Source organism: Dama dama, chromosome 21, assembly GCF_033118175.1.
Source record: "Dama dama isolate Ldn47 chromosome 21, ASM3311817v1, whole genome shotgun sequence".
In the NCBI taxonomy this organism is placed as follows: domain Eukaryota; kingdom Metazoa; phylum Chordata; class Mammalia; order Artiodactyla; family Cervidae; genus Dama; species Dama dama.
In genome coordinates this window covers 27,794,506-27,813,225 of record NC_083701.1, presented here as the reverse complement: position 1 = coordinate 27,813,225, position 18,720 = coordinate 27,794,506, and the positions used below count along the sequence as shown (strand labels likewise).

Below are 18,720 nucleotides of genomic sequence, written 5' to 3'. Positions count from 1 at the left end.
TAAGCCTTTCAGGAGTGCATGAGATATATTCCTGAAATCATTTTCTATAGTAGCAAATCTTTTATGATATCATATTTTCTATTATTAACCTATCACTATTTTTAGTAAAATGACTGGCTTAGTTATAACATACTTAGAACAGTAACTCTAGGCTTCAATGCCCATACTATTAATATTTGGGAAAACAAACAAACAAAAATAAGAAAAACTACCCCCATTTCTACCTTTCTATGTAAAATATGAATTATCAAATCTTTTTTTTCCTTTCCTTTCTTTAGATTGTCATTTGTTATAATACTAGCCACTTTTTCAAAATGAAGCTTATTTATTGACTTTTGACTTATTTATATTAATGATGATAACTAATTTTTCAAAATGAGCTTACTTATTTATCTACTTTAGTTCCCAATCTAACACTGGAGTTTCACAGTTCCTTTGAATGACATTTTACTGAGACAATATATTTACATGAAAATTAATCTTCAATTAGGTGTGTGTGTGTGTGTTGCTCAGTCGTATCTGACTCTTTTCGACCCCATGAACTATAGCCCACCAGGCTTCTCTGTCCATGGGATTCTCCAGGCAAGAATACTGGAGTGGCTTGCCATTCCCTTCTCCAGAGGAACTTCCCAACCCAGGGATCGAACTCTGGTCTCCTGCATTGAAGGCAGATTATTTACTGTTTGAGCTATTGCTGCTGCTGCTGCTAAGTCGCTTCAGTCATGTCCGACTCTGTGCGACCCCATAGATGGCAGCCCACCAGACTCCTCTGTCCACGGGATTCTCTAGGCAAGAATACTGGAGTGGGTTGCCATTTCCTTCTCCATTTGAGCTACAGGGAAGTACTATTCAATTAGGTATAATCCTTTCTAAATACACAGATAAAAATTATAGGGTAATGACAATTTTAGACACTTCAGAGTTTATTATATTTGCATTAGATACAATTACATTTTAAAGCAATTCTAAAATATACTAAAGTATAAACTTATACTCTTTATGATGAGACAGATGAATTTCACATAGTCCAGTGAATGTCAACAATGTCATTATCATGTACAAATAATATTTATTATGCTTTATATCTAGAAATTTTATAATCCCACCTGCTGTGTTTGGACATGGATCTTAATACATTTGAAGCATTCTTCTACATTAACTTTGATAAAATAGTAATTATGAGAAAATGACCCACTGATCAACCATCCTGCCAGCACTAGAAACAGCAGGTTTGAAAAGAAAATGGTACCCTAGGTATTTTTTTTTTTAAGTTATGTGGCAGGTGTATGCCTTGAATAACTTTAATTTCCTTGCACATAAAGAAATGTCCTCTACCCAGGAAGCTGAATTTACCTTGGTTTAGATTCACCTTCAATAAGATGTGGAGGAGAAAGAGAAAGGAGCAAATACCTCAAGACAACCACACCAGAACCACATTCATATCATGGGTATTTCCTGATCATTAAGTGATTTGTCACCAACCCCTGCACTCGCAAAAGGGGGTAGGTCAGGAATGGCTAAAACTCAAAATAATCAGAGCAAGGTAAGAAGCGGCACCGTGTTTTCAACCCCCTGCTTCTCTGCTCCTGACTGTAAATAGTTCCCAAGAACCTTCCCCTAAAAATGCAGCATTTTACTTATTGGCCCATCAGTGATGTAAATATGTGGGGTTTTGTATCCAAACAGGATGGATGTGCTCAGAAAAGAACACAAAATCCTGAAGAGCAGCTGCAGGCAATTCATCGTGAAAAGCAACCCGATTTTAAAGCCATCACGCATCACAAATACCTTTAAAGTGAACTTTTCAAACAGAAAAACCCATTTTCTTTTCTGTCAGAAGACGCATGGATAGCATTCTTTTTTATATTACAGAAAATACACAATGAAAGGGAAGCCAAATTAACACCAGTCATTAGAAAATCTGCACTCTTTATGAAGACACCCTGTTTCTCTACTTACTGATACTTATCCTCTGATAACTTAAAATGGATTTACAGTGATTTGAAATCAAAGCACAAATAAAAGGTCATAAACAAACAACAGCAAATAAGGAGGTCGTATCAAGAACCAGGCGAGAGGCAGCCAAAACAACTATACAAATCATGAAAATTAGATTTGAGTATTGTGTTTGAAAAAGTCAACTAACAAAGACAAAAGTCCTCTAAAGGTAAACAAAATACCATTGCATTCTGTATTACTTATTTTATCTAATTTCCATGTTTGGCTATTAAGCCATTTAGTTTAGAGGCAAATATATTCTCTTTGGGCTTCCTTGGTGGCTCAGATGGTAAAGAATCCACCTGCAATGCAGGAGACCTCAGGTTTGATCCCTGGCTTGGGAAGATACCCTGGAAAAGGGAAAACAGCTACACACTTCAGTATTCTTGCCTTGAGAATTCCATGGACAGAAGAGCCTGGCAGGCTACAGTCCATGGGGTCACAGAGTCAGACACAACTGAGACTTTCACATGTTCTCTGACTTGTCATCATCTTTAGAGACAGCACTTTTTGCCTTAGAGCTTGATATTAATAATGATGACTGAGAGCCACAGAATCAAATTAAATGATATCACGGTTGCTTTGTTAACTCAAAAATGTATGAATATATTTTAGAAACACATCTGTCAAAATGGTCTCATCAATACTGTGCTTAAGCCACTGGTGCAGGCTGGGGAGTGTAGATCAGGTACATCTCTTCCCAACTCCTCTATCAGTGATGCTGCTTTGGGAATGTGGCTTTGCCCAGTGTATTTACAACATGGACTTCCCTGACAGCTCAGTTGGTAAAGAATCCACCTGCAATGCAGGAGACCCTGGGTTCAATTCCTGGGTTGGGAAGATCCGCTGGAGAAGGATAGGCCACCCACAGCATGGACATCAGGAAGCACTAAGAAAGCAAGGTCTTCTTTATTTGTAATGAGAGCCTGTGGTGAAACAGTTACCTCTGCACCACTGAACACGGCACCTAGAAAACAGTGGTTCTGACTCAGGAGAACAGCGGAAGGAAGTCATCAAACGTGTGATGCAACATCAAGAGGAAGCATCTGGCCCAGATGACAGAAGAGGACGGACAGCTCTGCAGAGACGCCAAGGCAAAGAAGAGAATGCATGAGACCCTGGAAGAACCTGAGTTTTCAATCAAGATAGAGAATTCAAGAAACTAGAAAAGGAACAAACAATCTGGAGGAAAGCAAAACTAACCGGTCCCCAGTTTAAAAACAGAACAGGAAGCAGGGGCGTAAAGAACTTTTCTAGGGGACAGGTCAAGTGCGTAAGACTCTGGAAGCTCCAAGAATGTGATGGAAGAGAATATGTGTCTATTCCTAACCAACTGAAAAATAAAGGCAGACAGAATCTGAATAAGATGGACGGAAGGAAGGAATGGAAGGAGGCCAAATAAGTGATGCAAAGGAAGTATGGTTCAAAAGTACCAAGAAAATTAAAACTGGGCATGGTTTTGAATGCAAAGATGAAGAAATCATTGAAACACTCTCTTTGGATGGCAACACCGGAATTATAAGGAGAGAAATGTAACCCTACATCATACTTGGGACGGCGTGGGAATTATCTCACACTCATTACAATAAAAATGTAACTTGGCTTGTAACTTTCAGAATCCAATTGTAGAAAGCTCGGAAGCCTTCATTATAATTATGAAAATGTAAGTGCAATTTGACCCTATAAAGTATAACAGAACTAAGAAGGGACTGAATATTCTATGTAAAATCTGTGTATACGGCAAGGGGAAGGGGTATGTTTTAAAATTCTTCCTGCAGGTCAGGCATTTCCTTCTGTCAGGCTCCAAGGTGAAAATGTTTCCTGTAAACCCATGAATCATTAACTGCACCCCAAATTAACCACAAATACTCCCAATAGCACAAGAAAGTTCCCTATTTCCTTATTATGCCCAGACAATGTAGATAGAGACAAACAGGGGCACATGTAAAACAGAGTAATTTTTTTTTTCTTCTTTTTTTTGGAGTATAGTTGCTTTATACTGCTGTGTCAATTTCTGATGGAGAGCAAAATGAATCGGCCTTACTTATACATATATCCCCTCTTTTTTGGATTTCCTTCCCGTTTAGGTCACCTCAGAGCATTGAGTAGAGTTCCCTGGGCACAGTAGGTTCCCATCGGTTATCTATTTTATACATAGCATCAATAGTGTATATATATCAATCCCAGTCTCCCAATTTCTCCCACAGCACCCCCCCCCACCACCCAGCTCTTTGTTTTGTTTTGTTTTTTTACTATATAATGAATTTTTTTATTTATTTTTTATTTTTTTAAATTTTTTATTAGTTGGAGGCTAATTACTTCACAACATTTCAGTGGGTTTTGTCATACATTGATATGAATCAACCATGGATTTACATGCATTCCCCATCCCAATCCCCCCTCCCACCTCCCTCTCCACCCGATTCCTCTGGGTCTTCCCAGTGCACCAGGCCCGAGCACTTGTCTCATGCATCCCACCTGGGCTGGTGATCTGTTTCACCATAGATAATATACATGCTGTTCTTTCGAAACATCCCACCCTCACCTTCTCCCACAGAGTTCAGAAGTCTGTTCTGTATTTCTGTGTCTCTTTTTCTGTTTTGCATATAGGGTTATCGTTACCATCTTTCTAAATTCCATATATATGTGTTAGTATGCTGTAATGTTCTTTATCTTTCTGGCTTACTTCACTCTGTATAATGGGCTGCAGTTTCATCCATCTCATTAGAACTGGTTCAAATGAATTCTTTTTAACGGCTGAGTAATATTCCATGGTGTATATGTACCAGAGCTTCCTTATCCATTCATCTGCTGATGGGCATCTAGGTTGCTTCCATGTCCTGGCTATTATAAACAGTGCTGCAATGAATACTGGGGTGCACGTGTTTCTTTCAGATCTGGTTTCCTCAGTGTGTATGCCCAGAAGTGGGATTGTTCACCCAGCTCTTTGTATCCATACATTTGTCATCTACCTCTGTGTCTCTATTTCTGCTTTACAAACATGATCATCTACAGTGTTTTTCTAGATCCCACATACATGTTTTAATATATGATATTTGCTTTTCTCTTTCTGACTTAATTCACTCTAAAATACAGTAATTTTCTTATTGATCCATATATCCATATATTATGTTTAATACAGTGTTTTACCTAATAGTTCATAATTATTATAAATTATGGAAATTTATTTATATTTAATTAAAGAGCTATAAAAACTCCAGGTGACCAGATATTTTCCTCGGCATTTACCTCAGTTGGATCTACATAATATGGTTCTATCTAAACAAAACCTAGGTAGGAATGCTCGTTCTTAAGATGTGAATACCCTTTGAGGCTGAACTTCACAGTGAGAAAGGTGAGCTCCCTTTTACTTCCATTTCTCTTGGACTTTTCCCTGCTCAAGAGTCAAACACAATAAAATAGATCAAACCAGCGTTCCTCATGTTAGTCAAATTATAGGAAGGTATTTGATCAAATGACGGTTTCCTAAAAGACTGAAATTAAAGTTTATTGTATGACTGATACGCTCTTCTATATAACCTGTAGTCTAGGAATTCAGGAAGTTCATCTTTCATAAAAAGGGAGGATGCAAAAGCTCTAATTAACACTCCTACTAGCTAACTTGGGGCTTCCCAGGTGGTGTAGTGGTGAAGAGAACACCTGCCAATGCAGGAGATGCAAGAGAAGTGGGTTTGATACCCGTGTTGGGAAGATCCCTTGGAGGAGGAAATGGCAACACACTCTAATATTCTTGCTGAGAAATTCCATGGACAGAGCATCCTGACAGGCTACAGTTCATGGAGGTGCAAAGAGTCAGACACGACTGAGCATGTATGCATTAGCTAAATCAATACATTCCAGACCATTTCAAATAACTTCTGGTATTAGAAGAGGCTCGTCTTTGTCTGGGAGGTTGGTGTAGCCCTCAGCTGTGCCACCATCATCACTTCCTTTGTTCTTGAATCTCATAGTTACTCAATCTCAATGGACTTCTCATGCTCAAGACTGATGATTCAAAAATTCTATGTTCATAGACCTGGCCTAGACCAAATTACAGTCTTATGTTTTAAGCCATAATCTGAGAATGCTTTTTCATGGCTCTAAAAAAATAAATAGAAGGATCAGTAGCATTTGTATTGTGAGCCTACTTATAGAGATGTGCCACAAAAGTCCTAATAACCTGTAGATTTACCACTATGTCAAAGCAGGTGCTATTTTAGAGAGGATTCTCTTGCCTATAGACAGGTAACCAAGGCTTAGGATGTGCACAGACTGTGATGGACCTAGGAATTTCAGATATAGCCTGTTCATAATTTGGTTTACCCAATGAGGAAAGCAACTGTGTTAAGGGCTTCATAGTTTCTGCATGATTTAGTATTATTTTTGATAGCAGTTAGATGGCAAGGGCTATTATTCCAGTGAAACCAGAAACCAATAATTTAGTGAAATGAATAAAGTAAAATCAAGTTGCAGTGGCCTGAATGACTAATAATGCATTTGCAGCTAGTGGAGGAGGAATCATGAGAGCTCAGAGGAAGAGTATTTTCTTAATGTCAAGTGTGACTGTTGAAATTTGTTCGTTGAATTAGCTTTATTTGGGTGCTGTCTCCAGAACATCTGAAAAGGATTCTTGAATTGTGTCAATATATTTCGAATCCCTGTATCTCAAGGAAATTGAATGAGCACTTTCTACTCTTACAATTCAATCAGAAAGATACAAACTACTTGATCAAGTAAGCAATCTTGGGAAATCAGAAAACAACCATGTATTGTGTTGCAAGTCTATTTTTTGAAGAAATAAGAAACCGTGGGTAACATACCAAGTTTCCTGTTTAAAAAGGAACAGATATTGCACTGCCCATGGACAGATTTATGGAGGCCAATGAGCTGAAAGATTCATGTGAAGGGCATTTATGAACCACAAATTCAGTCGGGAAAATTCTTTAGTGTATCTCATGCACTGACTCAGCATGTCAACTGGTTGAGTGACGACTATTTCACCAATTTTTCAGTGTGGCAGAGAAGCCACCTAATTGAAAAAAAGTGCTCTAAAGCCTGAAAGAATAGTAATGCTATGAATGGGACAGTATTTAATGCTTACATTTTTCCATATTCATTAATCTAATTTGATGCTAACAAAATAGGATAAACATTATTATCCTTATATGAAGAAACTTGGAATAGTCAGCTGATGAGCATCAGAGAGCAGTCTAGCGTCTTTATGCTTTGATCCTACATCCTTTCTCCCATACTAGTCTGGTATCATGCAACAAAATATACACTGTTTAATGAGGTTAAATTCTGAAATGAGCTCTCTCACAAGAGATAGAAATAACACAGGGAGCACAGTGGGATGTTTCATGATGTGGTGCTCCTTTTGGGGCTTCCCTGGTGGCGTTAGTGGTAAAGAAACTGCCTGCCAATGTGGGAGACCTAAGAGATGTTAGTTTGATCCTGGGGTTGGGAAGATCCCCTAGAGGAGGGCCTGGCAACTCACTTCTGTTTTTTTTTTTGCCTGGAAAATCCCATGAACAGATGAGCCTTGCTGGCTACAATTCATGGGGTCGCAAAGAGTTAGACACGACTGAGTGACTAACACACACACAACAATAACTTAGCCTTGTCTAACTCAATGACACTATGAGCCATGCCGTGTGGGGCCACCCATGATGGACAGGTCATGGTGGAGAGTTCTGACAAAACGTGGTCCACTGGAGAAGGGAATGGCAAACCACTTCAGTATTCTTGCCTTGAGAACCCCATGAGCAGTATGAAAAGGCAAAATGATAGGACACTGAAAGATGAAATTCCCAGGTTGGTAGGGGCCCAATATGCTACTGGAGATCCGTGGAGAAATAATTCCAGAAAGAATGAAGAGATGGAGCCAAAGCAAAAACAACCCCCAGTTCTGGATGGGACTGGTGATAGAAGCAAGGTCTGATGCTGTAAAGAGCAATATTGCATAGGAAACTGAAATGTTAGGTCCACAAATCAAGGCAAATTTGAAGTGGTCAAAAGGAGATGGCAAGAGTAAACATCGACATTTTATGAATCAGTGAACTAAAATGGACTGGAATGGGTGAATTTAACTCAGATGATCATTATATCAACTACTGTGGGCAACAATCCCTTAGAAGAAATGGAGTATGCATCATAGTCAACAAAAGAGTTCGAAATGCAGTACTTGGATGTAATCTCAAAAATGAAAGAATGATCTCTGTTTGTTTCCAAGGCAAACCATTCAATATTACCGTAATCCAAGTCTATGCCCCGACCAGTAATGCTAAAGAAACTGAAGTTGAACGGTTCTGTGAAGACCTACAAGACCTCTAGAACTAACAGCCCAAAAAGATGTCCTTTTCATTACAGGGGACTGGAATGCAAAAGTAGGAAGTCAAGAGATACTTGGAGTAACAGGCAAATTTGACCTTGGAGTACAAAATGAAGCAGTTCAAAGGCTAACAGAGTTTTCCCAAGAGAATGCATTGGTCATAGAAAATACCCTCTTCCAACAATACAAGAGAAGACTCTACACATGGCCATCACCAGATGGTCAATACTGAAATCAGATTGATTATATTCTTTGCAGCCAAAGATGGAGAAGCTCTATACAGTCAGCAAAAACAAGGCCAGAAGCTGACTGTATCTCAGATCATGAACTCCTTATTGCCAAATTCAGACTTAAATTGAAGAAAGTAGGGGAAAGCCAGTAGACCATTCAGCTATGACCTAAATCAAATTGCTTACATTTATACAGTGGAAGTGACAAATAGATTCAAGGGATTAGATCTGATAGACAGAGTGCCTAATGAAGTATGGGAGGAGGTTCGTTACATTGTACAGGAGACAGGAATCAAGACCATCCCCAAGAAAAAGAAATGCAAAAAAGCAAAATGGCTGTCTGAGGAGGCCTTACAAGTAGCTGTGAAAAGAAGAGAAGCAAAAAGCAAAGGAGAAAAGGAAAGATATACCCATTTAAATGCAGACTTCCAAAGAATAGCAAGGAGAGATAAGAAAGCCTTCCTCAGTGATCAATACAAAGAAATAGAGGGAAAAAATACTATGGGAAAGACTAGCAATCTCTTCAAGAAAATTAGAGATACTAATGAAATATTTCATGCAAAGATGTGCTCAATAAAGGACAGAAATGGTATGGACCTAACAGAAGCAAAAGATATTAAGAAGAAGTGGCAAGAATACACAGAAGAACTATACAAAAAAGATGTTCATGACCCAGATAATCATGATGGTGTGATCACTCACCTAGAGCCAGACATCCTGGAATGCAAAGTCAAGTGGGCCTTAGGAAGCATCACTACCAACAAAGCTAGTGGAGATGATGGAATTCCAGTTGAGCTATTTCAAATCTTAAAAGATGATGCTAAAATCCTAATGTGATGCAAATCCTAAAAGTGCTGCACTCAATATGCCAGGAAATTTGGAAAACTTAGCAGTGGCCACAGGATTGGAAAAGATCAGTTTTCATTTCAATCCCAAAGAAAGGCAATGCCAAAGAATGTTCAAACTACCACGCAGTTGCACTCATCTTACAGGCTAGTAAAGTAGTGCTCAAAATTCTCCAAGCCAGGCTTCAACAGTATGTGAACCGTGAACTTCCAGATGTTCAAGCTGGATTTAGAAAAGGCAGAGGAACCAGAGATCAAATTGCCTGCATCCGTTAGATCATGGAAAAAGCAAGAGAGTTCCAGAAAAACATCTACTTCCGCTGTATTGACTATGCCCAAGACTTTGACTGTGTGGATCACAATAAACCGTGGAAAATTCTCAAAGAGATGGGAATACCAGACCATCTGACCTGTCTCTTGAGAAATCTGTCTGCAGGTCAGGAAGCAACAGTTAGAACTGGACATGGAACAACAGATTACTTCCAAATAGGGAAAGGAGTGAGTCAAGGCTGTATATTGTCACCCTGCTTATTTAACTTATATGCAGAGTACATCATGAGAAAAGCTGGGTTGGACAAAGAACAAGCTGGAATCAAGATTGCCGGGAGAAATATCGATAATATCAGATATGCAGATGACACCACCCTTATGGCACAAAGTGAAGAACTAAAGAGCCTCTTGATGAAAGTGAAAGAGGAGAGTGAAAAAGTTGGCTTAAAGCTCAACATTCAGAAAACGAATATCATGGCATCTGGTCCCATCACTTCATGGCAAGTAGATGGGGAAACAGTGAAAACAGTGACAGACTTAATCTTCTTGGGCTCCTAAATCACTGCAGATAGTGATTGCAGCCATGAAATTAAAAGACACCTGCTCCTTGAAAGAAAAGTTATGACCAATCTAGACAGCATATTAAACAACAGAGGCATCACTTTGCCAACAAAAGTCCGTCTAGTCAAAGCTATGGTTTTTGCAGTGGTCATGTATGGATGTGAGGGCTGAACTATAAAGAAAGCTGAGCACCGAAGAATTGATGCTTTTGAAGTGTGGTGTTGCAGAAGACTCTTTTTTGTTTTTTTTCTTATTTTATTTTTTTCATTTATTTTTATTAGTTGGAGGCTAATTACTTTACAATATTGTACTGGTTTTTGTCATACGTTGACATGAATCAGCCATGGATTTACAAGTATTCCCCATCCCGATCTCCCCTCCCACCTCCCTCTCCACCCAATTCCTCTGGGTCTTCCCAGTACACCAGGCCCGAGCACTTGTCTCATGCATCCAGCCTGGGCTGGTGATCTGTTTCATCATAGATAATATACATGTTTCGATGCTGTTCTCTCGAAACATCCCACCCTCGCCTTCTCCCACAGAGTCCAAAAGTCTGTTCTGTACATCTGTGCCTCTTTTTCTGTTTTGCATATAGGGTTATCGTTACCATCTCTCTAAATTCCATATATATGCGTTAGTATACTGTATTGGTCTTTATCTTTCTGGCTTACTTCACTCTGTATAATGGGCTCCAGTTTTATCCATCTCATTAGAACTGATTCAAATGAATTCTTTTTAATGGCTGAGTAATATTCCATGGTGTATATGTACCACAGCTTTCTTATCCATTCGTCTGCTGATGGGCATTTAGGTTGCTTCCATGTCCTGGCTATTATAAACAGTGCTGCGATGAACATTGGGGTGCATGTGTCTCTTTCAGATCTAGTTTCCTCAGTGTGTATGCCCAGAAGTGGGATTGCTGGGTCATATGGCAGTTCTATTTCCAGTTTTTAAAGGAATCTCCACACTGTTCTCCATAGCGGCTGTATTAGTTTGCATTCCCACCAACAGTGTAAGAAGGTTCCCTTTTCTCCACACCCTCTCCAGCATTTATTGCTTGTAGACTTTTGGATAGCAGCCATCCTGACTGGCATGTAATGGTACCTCATTGTGGTTTTGATTTGCATTTCTCTGATACTGAGTGATGTTGAGCATCTTTTCATGTGTTTGTTAGCCATCTGTATGTCTTCTTTGGGGAAATGTCTGTTTAGTTCTTTGGCCCATTTTTTGACTGGGTCATTTATTTTTCTGGAGTTGAGCTGCAGGAGTTGCTTGTATATTTTTGAGGTTAATCCTTTGTCTGTTTCTTCATTTGCTATTATTTTCTCCCGATCTGAGGGCTGTCTTTTCACCTTACTTATAGTTTCCTTTGTTGTGCAAAAGCTTTTAAGTTTCACTAGGTCCCATTTGTTTAGTTTTGCTTTTATTTCCAATATTCTGGGAGGTGGGTCATAGAGGATCCTGCTGTGATTTATGTCAGAGAGTGTTTTGCCTATGTTCTCCTCTAGGAGTTGTATAGTTTCTGGTCTTACATTTAGATCTTTAATCCATTTTGAGTTTATTTTTGTGTATGGTGTTAGAAAGTGTTCTAGTTTCATTCTTTTACAAGTGGTTGGCCAGTTTTCCCAGCACCACTTGTTAAAGAGGTTGTCTTTTTTCCATTGTATATCCTTGCCTCCTTTGTCGAAGACAAGGTGTCCATAGGTTCGTGGATTTATCTCTGGGCTTTCTATTCTTTTCCATTGATCTATATTTCTGTCTTTGTGCCAGTACCATACTGTCTTGATGACTGTGGCTTTATAGTAGAGTCTGAAGTCAGGCAGGTTGATTCCTCCAGTTCCATTCTTCTTTCTCAAGATTACTTTGGCTATTCGAGGTTTTTTGTATTTCCATACAAATTGTGATGTTATTTGTTCTAGTTCTGTGAAAAATACCGTTGGTAGCTTGATAGGGATTGCATTGAATCTATAGATTGCTTTGGGTAATATAGCCATTTTGACAATATTGATTCTTCCAATCCATGAACACGGTATATTTCTCCATCTGTTTGTGTCCTCTTTGATTTCTCTCATCAGTGTTTTATAGTTTTCTATGTATAGGTCTTTTGTTTCTTTAGGTAGATATACTCCTAAGTATTTTATTCTTTTTGTTGCAATGGTGTATGGTATTGTTTCCTTAATTTCTCTTTCTGTTTTCTCTTTGTTAGTGTATAGGAATGCAAGGGATTTCACTGTGTTAATTTTATATCCTGCAACTTTACTATAGTCGTTGATTAGCTCTAGTAATTTTCTGTTACAGTCTTTAGGGTTTTCTATGTAGAGGATCATGTCATCTGTGAACAGTGAGAGCTTCACTAGTTCTTTTTCTATCTGGATTCCTTTACTTCTTTTTCTGCTCTGATTGCTGTGGCCAAAACTTCCAAAACTATGTTGAATAGTGGTGGTGAGAGTGGGCATCCTTGTCTTGTTCCTGATTTTAGGGGAAATGCTTTCAGTTTTTCACCATTGAGGGTAATGCTTGCTGTGGGTTTGTCATATATAGCTTTTATTATGTTGAGGTATGTTCCTTCTATGCCTGCTTTCTGGAGAGTTTTAATCATAAATGGATGTTGAATTTTGTCCAAGGCTTTTTCTGCATCTATTGAGATACTCATATGGTTTTTATCTTTTAATTTGTTAATTTGTATTACATTGATTGACTTGCAGATAGTAAAGAATCCTTGCATTCCTGGGATAAAGCCCACTTGGTCATGGTGTATGATTTTTTTAATATGTTGTTGGATTCTGTTTGCTAGAATTTTGTTAAGGATTTTTGCATCTATGTTCATCAGTGATATTGGCCTGTAGTTTTCTTTTTTTGTGGCATCTTTGTCTGGTTTTGGAATTAGGGTGATGGTGGCCTCATAGAATGAGTTTGCAAGTTTACCTTCTTCTGCAATTTTCTGGAAGAGTTTGAGTAAGATAGGTGTTAGCTCTTCTCTAAATTTTTGGTAGAATTCAGCTGTGAAGCCATCTGGTCCTGGGCTTTTGTTTCCTGGAAGATTTCTGATTACAGTTTTGATTTCCTTGTTTGTGATCGGTCTGTAAAGATCTTCTATTTCTTTCTGGTTCAGTTTTGGAAAGTTATACTTTTCTAAGAATTTGTCCATTTCTTCCAAGTTGTCCATTTTATTGGCATAGAGCTGCTGGTAGTAGTCTCTTATGATCCTTTGTATTTCAGTGTTGTCTGTTGTGATCTCTCCATTTTCATTTCTAATTTTGTTAATTTGGTTCTTCTCCCTTTGTTTCTTAATGAGTCTTGCTAATGGTTTGTCAATTTTGTTTATTTTTTCAAAAAACCAGCTTTTAGCTTTGTTGATTTTTGCTATGGTCTCTTTTGTTTCTTTTGCATTTATTTCTGCCCCAATTTTTAAGATTTCTTTCCTTCTACTAACCCTGGGGTTCTTCATTTCTTCCTTTTCTAGTTACTTTAGGTGTAGAGTTAGGTTATTTATTTGACTTTTTTCTTGTTTCTTGAGGTAAGCCTGTATTGCTATGAACCTTCCCCTTAGCACTGCTTTTACATGTCCCATAGGTTTTGGGTTGTTGTGTTTTCATTTTCACTCATTTCTATGCATAGTTTGATTTCTTTTTTGATTTCTTCTCTGATTTGTTGGTTATTCAGAAGCATGTTATTTAGCCTCCATATGTTTGAATTTTTAATAATTTTTTCCCTGTACTTGAGATCTAATCTTACTGTACTGTGGTCAGAAAAGATTACTGGAATTATTTCAATTTTTTTGAATTTACCAAGGCTAGATTTATGGCCAAGGATGTGATCTATTCTGGAGAAGGTTCCGTGTGCACTTGAGAAAAAGGTGAAGTTGATTGTTTTGGGGTAAAATGTCCTATAGATATCAATTAGGTCTAGCTGGTCCATTGTGTCATTTAAAGTTTGTGTTTCCTTGTTAATTCTCTCCCTTGGACAGCAAGGAGATCCAACCAGTCAATCCTAAAGGAAATCAGTCCTGAATATTCATTGGAAGGACTGATGTTGAAGCTAAAACTCCAATCCCTTGTGCACCTGATACAAAGAACTGACTCATTTGAAAAGACCCTGATTTGGGGAAAGGTTGAAGGCAGGAGGGAAGGGGATGACAGAATATGAGATGTTTGGATGGCATCACTGACTCAGTGTACGTGAGTTTTAGTAAACTCCGGGAGTTGGTGATGGACAGGTAGGCCTGGCATGCTGCAGTCCATGGGGTCGCAAAGAGTTGGACACAACTGAGCGACTGAACTGATTGAGCATTAGGGATTATTTTAACAACTTCTCATATAAACCCAGTTAGCTTAACTAAATATGCAAAGTTTCAAACTATAGGGTTTAATTTTGCGAAATGAGGCTCTTAAAATTGAGTAAACTTTAAAAATATCTCTTTTGGCAGCACACAGTTTGAAAAAAAAGATTCTTACATTTTACCAACAGGTGCTCGTCCAGAGAGGCATTGTCATACTTCTTTGCTAGGCCTGCAGACACTGATAGAGACATAAAACGAACCATGCCACGAAAAAACCAGGTGATGAGCACTCTGCTTCCTCTTTTCTTACCAAGTCAGTGATGCTCTGGGTAAGAATTTCACAAAAATTAGGCAGGAGGAATAATCCATTGGTATTTGTTTGAAGATGTCCCTTGATCTCTAAAGACGACAATTACATCATTTGATTAAGCTTCTAAGCATGCTTCCCCTGCCAGAAATTATCCTGCAGTCTAACTCCTCCAACTTTGCCAGGTTGAAGCTGACCTTAAAAAACACAGTTCCAGTTCATGAATAGCTCAAGCCAGGAAGAAGGCAACTATTTTAGCAAAAGCCCAAAGTACCAATTTGTTACAGAACAGCGATTGAAGATTAAATTTCAAGCCTCCAGTGGAGCCATAATGGATCCAAGAACACTAAAGTTGAACCCCTAGGCTGGGTGACCTATACAAGCCCACGAACAGCTGGCGGGAACTGCCTGTTGTGGCATTTAAGACTCCCACGGAGGTTTGGCTGAAACGGCAACCCAGCATGAGAAGTCAGAGAGAAGGTTATGAGTGGAAAGTTTCCCTAAGGGCCTTTTCTCATTTTTATTTGTTGTGGCGACCACCTGTAAAATTCCTTTTTTTAAAGAATTCCTTTAAGGTATTCATTTCATTGGAGAAGGAAATTAAATGTTTCTTCTTTAGAAAACAATATGGGAAAAAACTTGAATATGTCAAGGTATTTATGCTATACAGAAACCATTCTCATCTGAAAATTAGCATGTACAACAGACCTTTAAGTGATAATCAGTTGATGGTGTTAAAGTAGGTACCCATTTTCCTTTTGATAGTTGTCTTTGTTGTTCTCTTGCCATTCTTAGTTTACTATGTAGCAGCTGCTGACTGTCCCACTGCTGTTCATATCCCGGGAAAGATGCAGCTACCCACTGACCGTGGACCGTGTCCCTAACTACGGAACTAGTGAAAACCGTAGACAACAATTGAGGTATTTCTGGTGTACGATTGCATTTTGTTTTCTTCTTCACAGTTATCACTAGACAATAGCTATGGTTTAATTGATGAAATTGTCTTCGTCAGCTATGTTCAAATAACCCACAGGAAGGCAGAAAAAGAAAATAAATGAAAAATAACGTGAACAGAAAACACAAAATAAAATTTTAGATTTTAAGCCTTTATAAATCAAGAGTCATTAAATGTAAACAGTCTACATATGCAAATTAAAAGAGACAAATGAGAAAAGTGGATTAAGAACCATGACTATATTTATGGCATCTATGAGCAACTCACATTAAATGCATGACATAAGCATATGGCTCACTATTTTCAATGCAGCCTGAGGATCTTTGTCTTTTATTGTCCAATTATATTTATTGTGATTAATGATATATTTGGATTTGTTTATATTATTTGGTTTTGTTTATATTATCCTTGCTTTATATTTCTTTTTCTTACCATTTCTAGGATTTTATTTCTACTTTCATCTCTTCTTTTGAAATTTCAGTTTTTTTCCCATTTCATTTTATCCCCTTATTAGTTTCAAGTATATTAGTTTCAAGGCTTTATTTCTTTTATACAAATAATCAACCTAGACTTTTTAGCATATGTACATAAATTATCATTGTCTGAAGTTAATAATCATCTTTTCCTTTTTCTCAAACAATACAATCTTAGAACACTATAATTTTCCAAATCAGTATTTTTGCATAGAGCTTTATATCTTGACAGTATTATTTTTATTATTTTATTTAATCAATATTTAAGTCTGATTTACCCATATATATACCTGCTTCTTGTGCCTCATTTCTCAGACATTCTCTATGGGAAAACTTCTCTTTCCTGAAGAATATACTTTTATTTATTTATATTTTTTGAAAAGATTTTTTTTTTTTTATGTGGACCATTTTACATGTCTTTGTTGAATTTGTTACAATATTGCTTCTGTTTTATGTTCTGGATTTTTGGCCGTGAGGCATATGGGATCTCAGTTTACTGACCAGGGATCAAACTCACACCCCCTGCATTGGAAAGTGAAGTCTTAACCACTGCACTGCCAGAAAAGTCCCTGAAGAATATACTTTTAAATTTGTTAAATTGAGAGTCTGTTGGTGGCAAACTCTTTCCATTTTCTTCACTTGAAAGTACCTTTATTTCATTCCAACACTTAAAAACATTTCCCATTAAATTTATTTTACTTTCTGCGTAGTGAAAATATGTTGGATCCCAAAGGTGCTAGTTAGAAGTGAACTATTGTTTAATCATGTTTCCTCTGAAGGCAATGTCTCCTCCATATCTCTCCAATAGATTTTAAAATCTCTCTATGTTCTTGAAGCTTTGAGGATTGACTCTAATGCATTTTTGTGTCTTTTCATCTATCTTTCTTGGTAAATTTTGGTCTTCCATAATGTGATGATTGATGTGATGCTTTGCATCAGTTCCAGAAAATTCTCAGCTAAAATAGTTACACTTGTTGTATTCTACCTCTCTTCTTTTTTTTTTCCCTTCCAGAACTCTATTCAGGAACATAGAACTTCTCACTCCATCTTCCTGCCTCTTAATCTTCTATATTTTCTAACTCTTGTTTTTCTGAATTGCATTCTGTACAATATCTTCACAAATTATTTTCCCATTCATTATTTTTCTCCACTCTTTTAAATCTGGTAAACCCACTCACTGAGTTTTTTAAAAAATTAGTGCTATATATGCATGTATGCAAAGTCTCTTTAGTCACGTCTGACTTTTTGCAACCCGGTAGACTGTAGCCCACCAGGCTCCTCTGTCCATGGAATTCTTCAGGCAAGCATCCTGGAGTGGGTAGCCATTCCCTTCTCCAGAGGATCTTCCCAACTCAGGGATCAAACCCAGGTCTCCTACAATGTGGGCAGATTCCTCACTGTCTGAGCCACCAGAGAAGCCCCAATATTATGTATATTTTTCTATTCATTCTATTTGAATTTTTCAAATACGCTTAGTCAGTTTGCTCTTTCCTTAGCTCAAACCTCTCTTTTATTTCTTGGAGCATTTTAATTTATGCTTCTTTCCTGTTCTGTCCCCAACATGAGTTTGTGAGTCTGACTCAGTTATTGGATTAATCCTTGATTTATAGGTATGGCCCCATGGTTCTTTGTATATTCTGAATTGTTTACTGTGAATCTAGTTCCCTGGAACTTTATCTTTAGGAAATTTCATGATTTATTTTGAAGACATATTAACCACTCTCACACCCCAAAGGATTTTCTTTTCTTTGGATTTTTATTTATATTTGTATCTCTCAAGTGGTGTGAATTTAGTTTACAAATCCATGTGAGGACTAACCTATTTTAAATGAATATTGAGGAGCTGTTTTAATTTTTTTTCCACCTAGGACTAAAATTGTTGTTGTTTGGTCCCCATGTCCTGTCTGACTCTTTCGTAACCCCATGGACCGTAGCCCATGAGGTTCCTCTGTCCCTGGAATTTCTCAGGCAGGAATCCTGGAATGGGTTGCCATTTCCTACTCCAGGGAGTCTTCCCGACCCAGGTCACCTGTATTGGCAGAAGGGTTCTTTACCACTGAGCCACCTGTAAAGCCCGAGACGAAGGCTGGAGGCAGACAATTTTGCTTGTCTGTTGGGAATAGATTTTGCTCTACCTCTCATCTTCACTTTGAGGTTATATCTGAGTGGGCTTCCAGTTTTATGAGAAGGGTCTTCTGTTTGACTCCCAGATTGGAGAGTCATTTGGAATTTGTCCCTTTTTCTCCATTCTCTGAGTTTTGAAAATGAAGTTCAAGTTTAGAAGAACTTAGTTTCTTGTTAACTCACTGATGCAACTAAAACATCTTTTAAATCTGACACTCACAGTTGTTTTTTAACAGCAATGATGTTCAGGGAAATTATTCTACCATTCTGCCAGAAATTCATCTTCCAAAGATATTTCTGATCTCAAATAATATATTGCCTCTATTATGTGTTCCTCTTATGGAATT

The 18,720-nt window shown here is 37.9% G+C and overlaps 1 protein-coding gene across 1 annotated transcript in view; it reads right to left on the bottom strand.

Moving 5' to 3' along the window:
* The window catches only part of NKAIN3 (sodium/potassium transporting ATPase interacting 3), a 359,994-nt gene that overhangs the window by 243,817 nt on the left and 97,457 nt on the right, over window positions 1–18,720 (bottom strand). The window lies entirely within an intron of this gene.